This window comes from Aythya ferina (assembly GCF_964211825.1).
Source record: "Aythya ferina genome assembly, chromosome: 2".
NCBI lineage: Eukaryota > Metazoa > Chordata > Aves > Anseriformes > Anatidae > Aythya > Aythya ferina.
The window spans coordinates 94,787,007-94,802,059 of record NC_140297.1 but is presented as its reverse complement, the minus strand read 5'-3'; the positions used below and the strand labels follow the sequence as shown (position 1 = coordinate 94,802,059).

The window sequence follows — 15,053 nt, the reverse complement described above, 5'->3', positions numbered from 1 at the left end:
TGATCATGTATAAGATTGATTAATCTATTTGGTACTCAATTTATGAATACTGCAAGTTAGGTGGAAAAAAAAAAAAAAAAAAAGCCTCTGAAGAAAATTTTGTTTATTTGTTTTATATTAACTCTAATCCTTTATTCCTTACTTATGTAGAACTCCAATTAGTTCTAACAGCTGATTTAAATCTATAGGAATGACATCATCAGGAGGATCATTACTTTCTTATTAACATCTATTTAACATCACTGATGTTTAAATGTGTGACATTGCCTAGATAAGAATATCATGTGTCAGTAAGTATACTTGTCAGGTATTTTTGGGGCATGGTGACAGCTACTAAATTCAGACTATCCCAACTGACTTTGTCTTAAAGGTAACACTCAGACTGTTCAGAAAGTATGCTTTAATTTGTAGATGAATCTATTTATTAAGATTTATTTTAACTATAATGATCTCTGAAGTTTTTTTAAAAAAACTATATGGCTCCAGAGTTGACATGTTAATATAAAGGTGTACCATTTAACATATTTGCTGTTATATATATATAACAGTTCAGTGTGTGTGTATCCGTGTGTAAGTAACACTTTCCCTAGAAGATAAAGTAAAGAGATATGGTAGGATTTCAAACCTTGATGTTTACTTGTTCTGTTTTCCAGTACTATGTCAATTCCAGATAACTTTGTTTTTGCTTTCTGAATCTAATGTACCCTTCAAACCTGTGCAGACCTTGGTATGCTGTAAAAAACAGAGGAAAAAAAAAAAAGCAAACAAAATTATTTGCTAAGAAAATTTTCATTGCTAAGAAAACAAAATACTGACGTCTGGAAACCGAAAGGCTGTGTATCTCATAGATGAGCAGCAAATACAGATAACTTTTTATTATTAATTTCTGAATAGGAAGTAAAGCAAAGAACATGATTATTATGAAAACTAGAGATTTTCATAATTTACAGGAAAAAAAAAATCTGCAAAACTGAAAATTTATATAGATATGAAAAACAATATGTCCAGCTTGTTAATAATATTTTATTTACCTGAGTTTATTTATAGTTTAAAATCAGAAACATTCTTTAACAACATGACCTAATATTAAAGGAAGTTCTGAAGTGAATGCCTGCATCAATAGTTCTTTGTTAATGTTATTTTATAGGTAAAGAAGCTACTTAAAAAAATCTTGCAACACATAATCCCATGTAATTAGACTGATTTGTTACAGTGGGAAGTCAAGGATTTAATCTATACTCAGTTTTAGTAGGGTACCAGGGTAGCCTTTGTATACATATTACAAAGTGATATAATATAAATATTTGTATATTTTTAATTTTAAATATTAAATATAATTTTTTTGGAAATTTAAAATTCAAATAATGTGAATGTAAGATAATTCTGTACCAATTATGACAAAGTTCATCTTTCATGCATAAAATTTTTAAATATGGTCACTGTAATTTAAAAACAAAAAACAAAAAAACAACAAAACACAAACAACAAAACAAAATAAAACTACCCAGTTTGTAAAACAGTTGCATATTTTACATTTAAAATGTTTTAATGTGAGAACATGCTGATCTAACTTTTTTATTTCCAAATAAATTATGTGCATAAGAAATCAAGAGAAACTTGTTTTACTTAGAAGAAATTTTTTCAAAGATTATTATTTTTTTTAATAATAGTAGAGTAATTTTAAAAAAATGAATCACAACTGATCATTGACTTTATTTATTTTCTCCTTACAAACTCTTTTAGTACTGATGTCATATAATTGAATGATATAAAAATAAAAGCAAAGAGTAGCTAATGTGCAACAAAATATTACATCAAATACATTTATGTTACGTCAGGTAATTTAGAACAGCCCAAACCTTGTTCCACAGCTATCTACAAGGAGAGAAGGCCTTGACAGTAGCAGAACCAATGTGATTTCACTGCAAAATGGAAATCTGGATACCAGCAAATAAGGATGGTGAAGTATTCTTTATTTTTATGAATAAAGAATATTTATATTATTTTACTTATTTGAATAAAGCTTTATTGTGAGAAAAAGCTGATTTTGACATACTAAAACTTTCCTCTGGAACATTTCTGAGAGCATTTTCATTAAGAATTACTTCTTCAAGCTCGGAGTAGAATATCTTGTGAGAAATAAAAGCCACAGTCCCATGGTTACAAGGAACCCAGGACTGCCCACACAGATTTAGCTCCTGTCAGGCAAAGCTAGGATTTGAAAAAGAAATTTCAAGCTTCTTCTGTGGATACTCCACAACTCTAACTGCCAGGAGGACTCATATTTGTGTCCAGGCATGCCTAAAGTGTGGCAAACATGCCTGGCAGTTGTGACTTGTGCATGCCAAATGAGCTGGATGGAGTCAGAATGGTTTGAGCATTTTCCACCCATTTATAGAATTGCTAATCTATAAATTAACAGAACCAGTTTCTCTTGGGCTTCTGAATGCCCTGGCTGCACAAGCTCACACACTATTCTATTCTTTAAGTAGAAGAAGCAGGGAAAATCAGGCATATGACATATCCAACTATGAACTATTATGATTAGCTATGGTTTTGAGATTATCACAGAGTTGTCATATGGACTACTGTCATTGTCAGTAGGCTCCAGGAAATGGCCTTTTAGCTTCTAGCTAACCTAGATAAGGTTGTTGACCATTTGTGCTCATTAACATTGTAGATTTTGAGGCTTGGAAGACAGGAATATGCTCACTGAGACATTTGGTGAAGTCACTATTTAATTCCCTTGTAGATGTTGATTGTCACATATTCATGGACCTTGCAGCTTTGAATTTGTTGCTGTTGCAGGACATGCAAAAGGATTTTTTCCCTCCTAATCCTACCAGTTACCCCCAGGAGACAGTCTGTTAATACAGCCAGCTCTTGATACGAGTCTAAACAAACAAAAAAATGCTTATGAATTTGAAAATATTAAAAGAAAAAAAAAAAGTTACCTTTGCTTTTTGTTTGTTTGTTTGTTTCAATAAGGACTGTGAATAATGGGGGGTTATAGGAGGAAAATAAACAAACAACCAAACAACAACAAAAATTTCTGCTAATGTCTCATTGCAAACAGCTACACTGCATGTGAAGGCAGATTGCCCTATATAATTTTCAGATGGACCACTTAAAGATTAATATTATGAATTTTACATGGCTTCAGAGCACAGAATATCTAGGTGTCATGTATACATTTCTTACAGGTTTATTTCTAGTGTAAGTATGTAAACAAGAATATGACTAGTCATAAGAGCAAGAAAAATGTATATGAGAATTGTTCAATTTCCACTATTCCACCCCGTGGTGCTTCTTAAAGGCCTGTTTTTGAGTCCCTTCTACTTCTGAGATTTTTAACAGTTTGAGTACTAGATAAACAAGACAAATTTAGTGTAGTTATACCATGAGGAAAAAATAGTCTTATCTCATGGGGGAGCAGCAGAATATTGTGCAGAGACCATTCCCCTGACATCAACTGTGTTTGGCAGATGGTGCTGTCAGTTCACGTCTGTGTTTATTCTATCATGCATGTGGAAGCATATTTTAAAATGTACAATCTCATGTATTATCTATGGGCTAAAAGCATGCAACACAAGCAGGACTATATCACAGGAGTTAAACTTCTGTAAACAACTAGCAGCGGTTGTGTAAATGCTATTTTCTTGACATAAATAACAGAAACATATGGCCAGAGACGGGAAGTGGGTGATACCTGGATAGATTGATATCCTGCTAGACAAGTGGCTATATTTATGACATGATTCTGCCTGACAGTGAAAGAGAAGGGGAGGAGAGATAATGACTTTTTCATGAACTCTCTGACAACATACATTTGACCACTGAATAGCTTTGCTCAACAATCTGAGTCACTACATTGTTGTTAAATATATTCAATGAAGATGAAGAAAATATTGGGGTCAGGAGTGGAAGGTAGAACTCCTATTTCTCATTTTCTTAGGGCAACTTATGTTGGAAAAAAAATAATAATCCTTATTCTTATTAGTTTAGTGCCCAAATGATTTCTCAATGCTACTCCTTTACTAAAGAACTTGTTAAGTCTTGGACCAACAGTGGACTGCTGTAAATATTCTGTTCCTGTTATGTTCTGAACTGTAAAGTAAGAAGTTATACACTAGAACACTGATTTTATATTCCAGTTTCCTTCCTACTTCTTGGGGAAAAAGAAAAGAAAAAAATAAAATAAAAGGCTACAGTAAGTTTAAGACTTTCAGCATACATTCTCATATTTTAATGTAACTCATTCCTGTATCATAGGAAAACATAACTTTATACATCTTCAGATAATGCTTTTTACTACATACAATTCCTCCGCAACACATCATAGCAGGAAAATGTGATGTTTCTTGAGTCGGAGCTATTCTGTTCTCAAGGTTATTCAGTTTATGAAAACACACAACTCTTTTTGAAAACTAAATGAGGTTCCTGTCATTCAGTTATTAAAGCAGCCCAAAGTAAGTTTTCTTGCAGATCTGTTTAATTGCTCTTCAGTCTAATTTTACCCTTAGTAATAAAGATTCAATTTTCTTCATTTCTTCATGGCTCTGTGAAGTCCACCATAACTTTCTGAACTGTATGTTTATTTGCTTTTAAATAATACTCACAATGTTCTAGAATCTACTTTAGATTACTCTTTCAGTTGTAGTGGGTCTGCAAGGACATGTTAGGGTCAGATTCAATTTGAATTTTGTGACTAAAGCTGGCAGACTATTCTGTGATAAATATAGTGAGAGGGATGCTTGTAGACAAGAGTTTGAACATTGATTTTTCAGGGTCTATCTTATATCTAGCTAAAATAGAATAGTGTCATAACATGTCAAAACATAAACAAACAAAAATGTATTTGTATTGATGAGGCAGCAGGATTTAGTTCCTAAACAAGATGTAGAAAGAAACTATTTTCAGGAATAAATCTACCTTTCCAAAATAAAATGAAATAAAATAAAAGTCTGTTTGCAGAATTCATATTGAACTTACAGAGCATGAAAAGGAAGCTGTTGAAATCCTATTTTAAATGAAGCAAAATAAGACCAAGAATGCCTGAGATTCAAACCACCTTTTTCATCTGAGTCAAATATTACGACCATCTGGAATATTCAGTCATCTTTTCCTGTATTCCTGTGCCTGGGTCTGATGAGCTCTGTCTCACAGGGGACCCCAGAGGGAAGCATTCCCCTTCCTTACAGTACCCCACTTGTTAAAATACAGACCAACTATGTGGGAGGCCAGAGCTAGAATTCCTACTTTGCCAGAGCAGTCCTCAGTTCACATTTCCTATGCCCCTGTGAAGTGTTTCAACTATGTCAAATAGTGTATTCCAGGGAGTCTGCATGTTTCTTATATCATCCTATTGCCTCTGCTCCTCTCTGCTTAACATCATTAAACATCCACTGAGGCAGGAACTCAACATCTAATGAGTTAGGGCCTTTACAAACAATAAACTGTGTTTTCAACCCTATTCCAATACATATTATTTAATTATTTATATAAAATGCAGTAATCAAGAAAAGACTTTTGGCCAATCCTCTCCATTCTCTTTTGGGTCTTGATATTCATTGGAAACAGGGAAAAGTCAAGAATTGACTGAGCATTAATGCTAAGAGCTGAGGCAGACATCCTAGGTTTACATGCAGCATTTGTGGAGGGGCAGTGGCCAAGCTTTTGACCCAGTAAGACTATTTTTTATTCTGTGCACTCTTAAGGTGGCGTTTGTGAAGCAGAAGAAAAAGAAGTTGCCCAGACTTTATGTACAGCTACTGGTAACACACCACAAAGAGTAGGGAGACACCCAGGTAAGGTTTCCTCATCCTAGGGTTTCTGTTATGAACCCTAAAACCTAGATCCCAGGAACTAGAAATGAGGTATGTTCCTCAGTTATAATATCTAACACTGAGACATGTTTGCAAAACACCTTCTAACTTGCATTAAGCTAGAATTAATAGCATTAATTAATGTAGTTATTAAATTAATAACTACAATTAGCACTTAATCATTTAGTAACCACCTGTTGATAGGTGGTCATGATTTCAATATCTGAGTTAGGGTTGATGTTGTGAGAATCAATATTTATATACACATTAATAATCATATTCTTGGCATTTCAAACAATCTGCAAGTAAATGTAGGGAAAAAAAAAAAGAAAAAAAAAAAAAAAAAAGAAAGAGGAAAAAAAGCCTCTTTTCCCACAGAGTTCTCCATTATTTGCTTCAATGGGAACATTTAATCATTTCTAAGACTTTGGGGAAAACCTGCAGTGGTACAGACACTTTCCTTGAGTTTGTACTGTTAAAGAATAGTTGTAAACAGAATGAATCACTCCTGTGTTGTAGTGTCTATGAACTGAGAAAAGCACCTGCATGGGGAAGCATTGGCCAACTCAATTTGCGTGTCATCCTATGCAAGGATGACATCCTCCTTCAGTGAGGTCCCTTCGGTGCTTTCCAGAAAACAAATGAAAGAAGAAACATATGCTCATGCAAAGCTAGAAATCGGAGGGAATGTGCAGCAGACTATTAAATGCATAAAAGTTGACTTGCTGATTTATTTCTATTGTTAGTTTCTCTATACCTTGGATATTTTCACTGTATTTCTGACTGTATGGATTGATCTAATGAATAACAGAGGGAATATTTGTTATGTGTAAGAAAATTATGCTGTTTTTGAGGATTATTTAAAACTTATGTGATTTTTTTGATGACTTGTCAACCTAAAAGAATATGTCTTCATAGTTATACAGACAGGTGTTATTTATTTTATTTTTTGTTTTCTCCTAGTTTTATTTCCCAGAGATATATAAAATAAGGTAATACCAAAATATTCCTTGACAACTGATGATATTTAGCCACTGTGTATAGGCGTATGGGTCTAGAAAAATGTTGTTCCCACCAGTGTCATACCAGCCAACAGTGACACTTTGTTTGGCATTACTGTGGTACAGATGAAACAAAAATAATCCCTAAAATAAAGCTGTTTGTATTTTAACTTTAGCTCAATATTCTCAAAATTTTTAAAAAAAGAGAGGGGGGCAAAGGGGAGGGAATCCGTAGAAAAACCTTCCTGAATTCTTCCAACAACTGACTTCTCTCTCTCTCTCTCTCTTTTTTTTTTTTTTTTCCCATGATTTGCAGTATACATATCAGTCAAGCCTTTCTCTGTGCCATAAGGATCTGGATAGGGGTACCCAGATCTCAGCACAGCTCTTTTTTTTTTTTTTTTTCCTTGCTCATAACCTCTTTTTTCTTCAACTGTACCAATATCTTGAGCTTGAGGCAGTTTAGTATAGGATCACTCATCTCAGATGCAGAAGAGATTCATGTTTTGTGTGAGGAAGTGCTAGAAGTATACTCCAGGTATATAATATATCTAATATAATATATATAATACCTGGAAGATATTATATAATATTATAAATTATAATATAATATATATATTTAAATTTAATATTTAATATTTAAATATATTAAATATTTAAAAATTTAATATTTATATATAATAAAATTATATAATAAAATTATATAATATCTTCCAGGTATTACTTCTATTTACTCTGTCCAGCTCTTTCATGTTAGTAGAACTGGCATAATAAATAAATAAATAAATAAACAAATAAATAAATAAATAAAACTTTGGTGACTTAAATGAACTGAATGGTCAAGCTGTGAAAAACCTTCTAGATGCAGCATAATCGTTTCCAAGATGTATGAACTTTGGTGAAATTCATGTTTGTATGAAAACCACCTGTACAAACTGGAGAGGTTTGTATCTGATACATTTTCACAGAGATACCAAAAAATACATTGCCTATTTTTTCTTTACACTGCATAAGTAGAAACATAATGATCTCTTGATGTGTCAGTGTTGCACTTAGAAACAAACAAACAAGCAACAACAACAAGAACAAACCAATAAATTCAGATCACCATTGCTTATATTTCACTGTGTGCAGATTTGGAAAATAGATTTAGATTCTTGCTATACTTTTTTTATTTTAATTATCATTTTCTTTAATTCTTATGTTGTTTTCAACTCAGCATCAGACTGTTTGACTTTATTTGGAATGTAAGATCCTAAATATATCATAAATACCAGTCTTTTTCTTGACATTTAAAAATCCTCCAGAGTCAAAAACAGAATACCTTTGCCATTAGCAGAAAACCATTTAACAACAAATGCCCTGATTGGTATATAAAATGCTTAATGTTAAAGCTATTCCCAAGGTAAACATTCTGTAGTGGATTTACAAATAGTGCATAGTAAAAAAAAAAATAATAATAATTAAAAAAATCTAATATTTTTCAGTCATCAGCACAAGATAAAAATTAAGAGATAACTATATAAAAATGTATTTGTGTCCTATATTGTTAAACCTCCAATATTCTGCTTGTTGTGGCTGTTCTTATAATACAAGGGTAAAAAAAAGCTGTCTTTAGAGAATCTTATGCAGTACTTTCCCATATGTCATTCTCTGGGACAAGGCAATATTAATGTACAAGTGGTCAGCTTCTTTCATATACTACTAATGTACTGGAAAGTCTTCCGCACTTGGTGCTTTCCTTCATGTCTCAGGACATCTTGTGCTAGAGCATTTCCCCATGCAGAACAATATGGCCTTCTCTTGGAAAGCCCTGTGGGCTGATCATTGTCAGGTTATGTTATGTTTTAACAGTAGACACTTCAATGCTAGTTTTGTGCAGAGTAGTAGCAGGAACAAGAGGTCTAAACAAACAGAGGGGCCACTAGAGCCCTTTCATTTATCATACTAAGTTGACAGAAACCCCTATCTATCCCTTGACTTTGCTGAATTGTACACATTTCTTTTAAAACATCTGCTTTTAAAAAGTAGCTACCCTTATTCTTGGCCCTTCAGCATAAGTATTTTCTTCCTTACTATTTAGATAAATCATTTTGAGAAATTGAAAGAAAAATGTAAGATCAGAGCTTACTCTTTGAAAGGTGTTAGCATAGCTTAAACAAATATTGTTAAAAATAATAGTATTGATACTTACACGGCATCTTTAATCCAAAGATTTCAATATGCTATGAAACCATGAACTAATCATTGCTCACATCACAACACACTTTTGTATTCATTAAGTATTATTATAGCAAATGTTTACAGGAGGAAACAGATATAAAGAGAATATAAATATTGCCTAGGTAACACAGGGCAAAGGTGGGATTTAAGCAAGGTTGTCTTCCCAGTGTTCATTAAAACATGCCTTCTTTAAAAAATGAAAATGTAGTGTCATCCCATCTTAAACAAGTGATTGTTTACAATAAGAGTTGTGCTTAACTTTCAAATTTATTAAACACATGGTCAGGAAAATGGTCATGAGCACAAATTCTCAGTGTAAGCCTGTTCATGTAACTAAGAGCTCACTAAAAAGTTAGTGTTTTTCCACTGTCTGTGTGCCCATAACAATGGTAACACAGTTTGGAAAGATATTTCTTAGAGTTTTAGACAAGGTTCACTGCTTTTCATCATACAGCTGAAGCCAAGTATTATTTCAGCATTCATCATTCAATATTCAGTGTTTTTGTATTTTCAATGAACTTTCCTCTTGTGATCATCACTTGTTTCCCAGCACTGAAAGGAGAAAGATATATCCCCAAGAAGTCCTGGCAGTTTGTTAAAAGAAATGCAAAATATTTTACATGGAAAAAGAACATGAAGTAAGGACTCTGTAGGAGTGATTTATTTAGAAGAACTACTTGGACTAGACACAGCAGGTCTTTCTGTTTTATTGTAATGGGATATGTTTTTGCTCACTTTTAGAGAGATTGGTTTCAATGGGTGATGATTGTAATAATTGGTGAGGGAAAAAATTATGAGTCTGGAAGGAAGATTTGTAGCATAGGAGATTTTGTTTTCGGGGTAGGAAAATATGCTGTATTTGTTAGCAGTAATGATATTTTGATGGAAAAGTGATTAATTTCCTTGGAGTTACCAGGCACATCTTTGGTTCAGAGAAGGATGATGTTGGGGAATGTTAAATACTTTAGTGTATTTGTAAGAATTATGTGGCATTTAAACAAGTGTTGAATCTGTGAGATTAATGGAGAATTGGTGGCACGGGAAGAATTAAATGTTTGTAGTCATGGAGTCACTTGAGAGATTTGGAAAAATTGGATTGCGAGGCACCACTTGGGTCATTGAGCCCATTCCTTCACAATCTCAGCTAACTATGTGATACATGTTTATTTTAGGTATATTCACGTAGTAGCTGTTCTGCTTTCCTCTACTTATCACAGGCCCAAAGGAAAATTAAGATATTAAGTTAAAGTCACAAATATGGTATGCCACAGAAAGGAAGCAGAAGATATTTATGGTCACCTACATTAGCTAAATCCCTGCATTTTCAGTGAAACAATTAATTAAAACTCTCAAGTAAGCCTAGAAATTAAGTACCATGCTCCATACTACAAATATGTGTTAAATTTCAAGTAAAAGAAATTTGCCCTTCCAAAGCCAAACTAAGTGGTCATTCTATCCTGTGTAAATAAGAAGGCTACAATAGTAAGGCACTGAACATTGATTGCCTTTACTCAGACAGATAATGATAGGACAAAGGTTTTAGACTAAAAGAGGGTTGATTTAGATTAGATGTTAGAAGGAAATTCTTAATTATGAGGGTGGCACTGGAACAGGTATCCCAGAGAAGTTGAAGATCCCCCCATCCCTGGAAGTGTTTAAGGCCAGGTTGGATAGGGCTTTGAGCAACTTGGTCTAGAAGAAAGTGTCCTTGTCCATGGCAGGGATTAGAACTAGATGATCTTTAATGTCCCTTCCAACACAAACCAATCTATGATTCTATGCTTTAGAACAGTAGAACCATCAAAACATCCTATCTATGCTTTTTCTTTAATTATAGCCAGTTTCCAATGCCCCACAAAAACAAACAAACAAAAAACCTTTTCTTTCAAAAAAAAAAAAAAGTTTATCAAGATATAAAGATACTTTTTCTTACGTCCAGAAGTGACTATCAGAGGTCCAAGGCACAAGTTTAATGCCATATAAGTGTACTTAGTGTAAATAAGTAGCAATAGGTTTCATTTCAACCCCCTAGACGTATTCGATATATAATAATTTATACCACAAGCCTAATCTCTTTTTGTGAGATCTACAATCTTTTCTTCTTGTCACCATCTTACAACTAAGTTCCTACTCACTGCTTTATTTAGAAGAGTAGAAGTTAATTTTTGGGTGGTTAGAAATTGTCCAGTTAGCAAGCTAAAACTGATTATTAACAATATATTATGTTTTCTCTTCTGTTGCTATTCTGCTCTTTTACTTAAAAACTCTTCTTCCTCTTAACTACCACAAACTTCATTTCAGAGTTATAGGTCCTCTAAACCTTCTTTTAGTAATGCTAAAGAAGCTAAATATTTTTAAAATTGTCTTAATAAAATAGCTACTGCATAACACTAGTAAATCTTCCCTCCATTTATAACTTTACTTCCTGAACACAGATAGCTAGTCCTGCATACAATGAATTCTTATGACTGTCTTCCCTGATGGTACTAGTAACCCTGGTCTGTGCTAAGATAACCTGCTTTAATATACCCTGGGATCTTACCATTCTTTTTCTGAATTGCATCACACTAGTTGTAGTTGCTTCCTTGCATATTCTCAAGTGTTCTTCAATTTCTTTGATTTCCAGTTGATAAAAGTTCAGTCACCAAAGTTCTTATTGTTTGGACCCAAGCACATGACACTGTGTTTTATGGTAATAATTTCCATCCTGTTTCTGTCAGTCTAACCAACTAAACTATCAAGTTCTTTTATGGTATTTGTTTGTCCTCAATATTGGCAATACCTTATGTTGCCCCCAAAAACATGAAATGGGTAACAATTAGCAGGAAAGATAGGTAATGCTTGCAGCTTGCAAGGGACATTTAATATGTACAATGGAAGTTCCAAAAGCGCTACATAGTAATGCCAAGTACACAAGTATGCAACTATGAAAACATGCTGCTTCAGCTTTTAGTCAGATATAGTATGAGTATCAGTCATGTATAAATACAAACAGATGATGGAAGAAAAGATAAGTGACACAATTTTGATTGGCAGCTTCAGCTCAATGAACACTTCTAGTCTTCCAAAGGATTTTGAGCACAGATTCTGTGGTTGGGATTTGGAAACCAGCAGGAGATCATTTGTAAGTTTTAGTCTTTTTGATCCCTGACCCAGTGGGCAAGGAAAGACTTGTTAGGAAAAACACTGTGTTTTGGTGAGCAGCTAAGTACAAGATGCTTAGTACCAGTTAGTCTGATCTAAATATTGTTTTAGGATTTCAGCTGACCAAGATGTTGTCCTATTCATGCTGTTTAATGTGCAATAGGATTAAAGGCATGCATAATCTGAGCAAGTATGAAACCCTCGAGACTGAGTTGAATGGCATGCTGAGACTTTTGGCTCTGATCCTGCCCAAAAGGTATTAATTTGGATATGAATCAAACAAGGCTGGGAACTGGTGCAGTTGTGCTGGTTACATATGATATCAAATTTAAAGTCTCTCAGCTCTAATAAAGCATTCTGTCCAACTTGCAAGACTGCATTAAGAAGGGCATAGTAATGGTTTATAGTGTCCAGCAGGTTTGACACTCTGTAGAGTTGAGATGAGTGTTGACATTATTTCTACCTTTCCTTCAGTGCTCATCTCCCATAAACAACTAACAAACCTCCCAAGTCTCTCATTTCCCTGGTTTCCCAAGGAATTTTCTGGTAATACATCAAATGAAACACAGAATATTTGAGGGATATAATAAATAATTATGAGCCAGAATGAAATATCCTTTCATCGTACTGGGACTACTGGATTACTGGGACTATTAACAAGAGAAATTACACATAAATGCAAATAATGGGTTTCCAATGTATTGGTGTACACAGAAGACTGGATTAAATTTGAGTGCTTGGTCTTAAGTTTCATGTGATATTTAACTTTGCCAGCACATAGGCTCTTTATAGCTTGGATGAAGGAAGATGACTGCACTAGTACCAAGTTTGGTAGATAGTGCACAACAAGAGAGGTGATTGCAAGGTAATTGACTGAAGAACACAAGCTGTCATCAGTGTGAACATCGTGAAACTGAAGAAAACAAAACAAAACAAAAACAAAAAAGAAACAAAATAAAAAAATGTGTGTCTTTATGTCCAATATCAAATCTAGAAATTTCCTAAAGAAGATAGTTGGAATGTTTTTGCCTAGCTCAGAGAAGTTCTACTCTTAACTGATTTAACCTTCTATAAGATGGAAATGGTCTCATTCACATAGTATGTGACCTTCTTGAGTCTTTTTTATGACTTGTTTTTGTTTTTGTTTGCTTGTTTATTTTTGTATAGTATAATTTAAGCCAAAAAAATTGTAAAGTTTTTATTTAAATAATGAACATAATGTACAAAATACATTATGTCACATGTCTGGGGAGAAGAGAATGAAACTTTTGAACAAAATCTAGAATTTTCATGTGGATGCAATGAACATAACATGGTGTTTTATATCATTGTTTTTTAATTTTTCCTTAATTCATCTAACATTTCAGGTATATATAAATATAAATATAAATATATATACTATATACATGTATATATATGCATATATGTATTTGTAATCGAAGTATAGCATACATTACTTTGGATACAAAAGTTGTTTTAAAGTAACTAGAAAACAACTTTTTAAAATACAGTCAAAACAAGATAATGATCAGTTCTGCTTCTTGAAACTAAATAATTTTGTGTTTGTTAATAATCCAAAACAAGGTAATAGAGTTTTGAAAATTGTGTCATGGGGAAATTGTAAGTAAAAACAATTGATAAACATATAAAACCTGATCCTGTTTAGCCTCAAAAAACATTTAAAGTAAGGTTTTGAAATTTAATAATACCAATGAAAACAGAGCAATTTGGATCAACTTACAATTTGAATCAACTTAAATCAGATATGAGTATTTCATTCTGTGGAGTCATATTCAAGCAGGTTGGTAATTACAATTTTTATTTTAAAGATAAAGCTCCTTTCAACTCTGAATATGGTCAAAAACCAGCTGCATAGGAAACCATTCTGAATCTTAACTGGAAATCAAGCTTGACAGAAATACACTAAAACTGGCACCATACTTTTATTTAATAAAAAAAAAAAAAAAAAGTGAAATTTTGAAGTGAATTACATCTAGGAAATATTGCATATTCCAGCAATGATTTTGATACAGATACAAATAAAGAAATTGTGTTACTCATGACAATAATATGCTTATGATAATAATATTTTGTGTATACATTTTTGATATCTAAGAGGAAAGTACATGAGATAACAATTTGACCATGTAAGACCAATTTGCTATAATTCTGGGTGCTGTCTTTAGCAAAGAGAATGTACATATACTGAAAATAAATTAAACATCAAATTAGAAAAAGATACAAAATTGTATAAGAAATTACTGAAGTTAATCAAGGTCAAGAAAACAAATAATTGAGCAGGTTTGCATTAAATAATGAATTATATCATGAAAAAAGACTTTGAGACAAGCAAAATGTTTTTGGTCTTTTTGTTTGTTTGTTTTTGTTTTTAATCTTACTAATGGAAGATATAAGTGGTGTCCCACTGCTTTTTTAATTTTTTTTTATTTTTTTTTAAAGACTTTTAAAATTATTTATTTATTTATTTATTTATTTATTTATTTATCTATTTTTTACAGCATTTCTTTGATAGGCTTTGAGCTCAGACCTGATTCTGCAGTGTGTATTAGAGGAAGAAGATTTCAAGGAAGCATTTGATGGATACCTTATAGGAACACTGAATTGAATGTAACTAGCTGGGCAACTTTTCTAAGCCCTTAGCCTTTAAGAAGGTGAAAGCATTAAGAGTTATGGGACAAGCTGACCTTGACCTTTCTGATTAAAAATAAAAAATATAGAAGACCTGCTGATGAGTAGAAAAAATATTGATGATATTTTTCCTGAAAAAGACAAGACAAAGAAGCTTGAGGAAAAAAATAAAGGGGGCGATGAGCAAACAGGTAGCATTCTGGTTACATTT

General features: G+C 32.8%; 1 long non-coding RNA gene across 2 annotated transcripts; it reads left to right on the top strand.

Moving 5' to 3' along the window:
• Window positions 1-322: 322 nt before the first annotated feature.
• Window positions 323-14,820, top strand: LOC311431990. Of its 2 annotated transcripts, none has more exons than XR_014689757.1 (3): window positions 323-370; window positions 5,718-5,807; window positions 14,713-14,820. It is a non-coding gene; the product is annotated as an uncharacterized lncRNA (long non-coding RNA). The 2 variants fall into 2 exon arrangements; XR_014689758.1 differs by lacking the exon at window positions 14,713-14,820 and adding an exon at window positions 6,345-6,471.
• The last annotated feature ends 233 nt before the right edge of the window (window positions 14,821-15,053 follow it).